Below are 2,931 nucleotides of genomic sequence, written 5' to 3'. Positions count from 1 at the left end.
CAGTGTACTGTCTGTGTCTTTACTCAATGTTTTTTTAAATTTCTACCTTGATTTTTTTTTCTGTTGCTCAACTCATTTATTTCCAGTCTGGAAATAATTCCGTTAGCCCCAGTAATCTAGCTCTCGTTACATTGCTGCCATTGTTCTGTAGGCTGGTCAGTGATTAAAATCTGTGTGAAGAGATGCTTTTGTTTCCCTTTATTGAGGTCATTTGGCTGATATTTACAAGTTGGCGATGGGGAGTGGGTGAGAGGCTACCTCTCCGTACCCAGGTTTTAAAATCACAGACATTTACGATTCTGTGCCATCAGTCCTTGTACTCTTTCCTCCTGATACCTGCTGTTAATTAAATAAAAAAGACTCCCAATTACAAGCAATTGATTACACAATTGTGCCCACACCAGTTGCTTGGTGAAAGACAATGGTGCTGGATATTAGAAATTAAACGTGAGAAATTTACTGCAGTGAGAAAAGTTGTTTGATGACAAATTGCTCCGATCTGACATCCCTGAAGACTGGGAAGTTGAACCTGTGGCCATTTACTGTCTCAACAGTTGAAAGCTTACAAACTCTTCTGCCACTCCTGATATGATGTACATCCACAGCATTGTACTCATATATAACTTTTCTAACTCTGAGGAAGCTTTTTGTTTGAAGTGTCTGAGAGGAAATACTTTGTATTGGGCTGGCTTCCTCAGCTCATCCTTGCTGTTTATACTGAAGCTCGGTGTTGTTATCCTTCCCTCCTACCAAGTTTGTCAGCAAGGAACTGTAATCAATCAGGAAATTCATTCCAAGACAGCATTAAATATTCCTTTGGTGTTGGGAGAGGGGAGGAGAAGGACGAACCATGTCAAGCTGGAAATGATTGAATGCAAGAAGAAAGTGGTGAAGATTCAGGAAAAAAGAGAATAGTACACACTAATAATTAGGGGTTTCGGGTCAAATACATAAAGCCAGCAATCAAAAAAATGCCATGTTAACATAGTTTTCCCGGTCCTGGAAGGTGGGCCTAGAATGTGCAGCTAATTTTGTTTGCTTTCTTGGCTAGTGCAGACACAGTGGGCTGGATAGCCTCTTTTTGTGCCATACCTTTTTTGTTATCATTCCTTGGTTACTAGGTTGGTGATGTACAGGCCTGGACTGATAATGCGGAATCTGAGAGTTTAGAACCAGCCAAAGTGGGCCATTCTGCTCTCCGAACCTGTTCTACAGGTTAATAAAATAATGGCCCATCTGACTGTGGCTTCAACCCTATTTTCCTGAATGCACCTGTTTACCAGTTGACTCCTGCTTGATTGAGAACCCAGCTAGCTCAGTCTTAAAGATGTTTGGTGAGGCTGCTTCCACTGTCATTTGGGCAAGGGATTTGCACAATTGATAGAGAAAAGAAGTCCTCTTTTGTTAAATTGTCTTTTTTTTAAGCTCCCCTAGTCTGGTCTCTTTCTCAAGTGGAAGCTTCGTTTAAGCATCCAACCTGCTAAGCCCACTCATGATCTTACATGTTTGAATTCAGTTTGAAACAACATATGGAAGTGAGTAGCTGCCACAGTTTTTGTAAGACAGAAGGCCTCAAGAAGTTGTCAAATGGTCCGACAACAGTTGTCCAAAAATGTGTTTCTACTTCCTGTTTTTAAGGCTGCTGGTTATTTTGGAAAGACAGCCTGCTGCCTTTATCTGTGATGTTCCATGTGTGACTCCAGTCATACCTCAGATCTGATTTTTAACTCAACAGTACAGCAGGTCAATGTATGGCTCTTTGCTAATGATGGCAACATACAGAGAATGTATGTTTAAAATTGTTGCTCCCAGTGTCCAGATATTTTCTAATCAATCTATCCAGAGATGTTAATACACACCTCTGGAACAGATGAGACCTGAAATCTGCTCCCATGGCTCAGACTTAAAGTGTCAATATACTTTAACACAAATGTTCACATAGGTATCAACTCTCTTTTTGATCTTGATGTGGTTCGTCTCCTGCTTCCATGGAGCCCAAAGCTATGTTTTCCCCTGGTTTTGCTGTTAGCCCTACTTTTCTGTTCTGAGTACTGAGGTAGATTTCCAAGGATGATATTCACTCCCTGGGGTTATGTCAGTATTTGTGATATTTGTTCAGACTGGGATAAGGTATCTTCTAAGAACCAAGCCTAAAAGAAATGGGTTGTGGTTCTTTAGGACCTTGGAAAAGAGAAAATCCTCCCTCACTAGGCGTCTTTAACCTTGATGAATGTTAAAGCTGAGTTTAGTCTTTTTACAATGTTATTTTTGCTGGGTATAAACACCATGGTTCTGGGAATAGAGTAGAAATTCAAAATTTACCAGTGATACTAAAGCAGGAGCAATCATAAACGGTTAGGATATAATGAACTGCCTGCAGCCCGACATACATAGGCTAGTTGGAATTTAACTTGGAGAGGTTTGCTAGAAGGGATATTGACGGGAACTGTATAAGTGATGGCATAGTTCTAAACAGTTCAATGAGGAATTAGATATAAACTAGAAAAGTCAAAATTTGCAGGCCTCTTTCTGAGGAAAAGGGTGAGGGAGGATCTTGAGTTGTGCTTTCAGTGAGCTGACATGGGCCTGAATGACCTCCTTCTGTACTGTTGAATTCCTTGACACCACGATAACTTTACAGAAAGGACAATCAAGAACAGGAACTTGGTTAATTTGGTTTTCTTTTCTGGGCTAACCATTCCCCAAGAAAGAAAGTAAAGAGCAAGGGTCAAATTTGCAATCTTAGAAAGGTGCTTCCATGAGGACCTTTTTATATACTTTTCTTGCCTTTTTAAATGCAGCTTTGCAGCTAACAGGAGTTTTTTTGGTTGATTTTTCAGTCAGAACAAATCTGAGTTAACTCATGTGACACTGGGTTTAGACTGTTGTGAAATATTGTTGAGTTCAAAAGTCCTGCTTCAGTTCTAAAGG

The sequence above is a fragment of the Stegostoma tigrinum genome, chromosome 12, assembly GCF_030684315.1.
Source record: "Stegostoma tigrinum isolate sSteTig4 chromosome 12, sSteTig4.hap1, whole genome shotgun sequence".
In the NCBI taxonomy this organism is placed as follows: domain Eukaryota; kingdom Metazoa; phylum Chordata; class Chondrichthyes; order Orectolobiformes; family Stegostomatidae; genus Stegostoma; species Stegostoma tigrinum.
The sequence above is the reverse complement of the archived record's forward strand: the minus strand, read 5'-3'. Positions refer to the sequence as shown.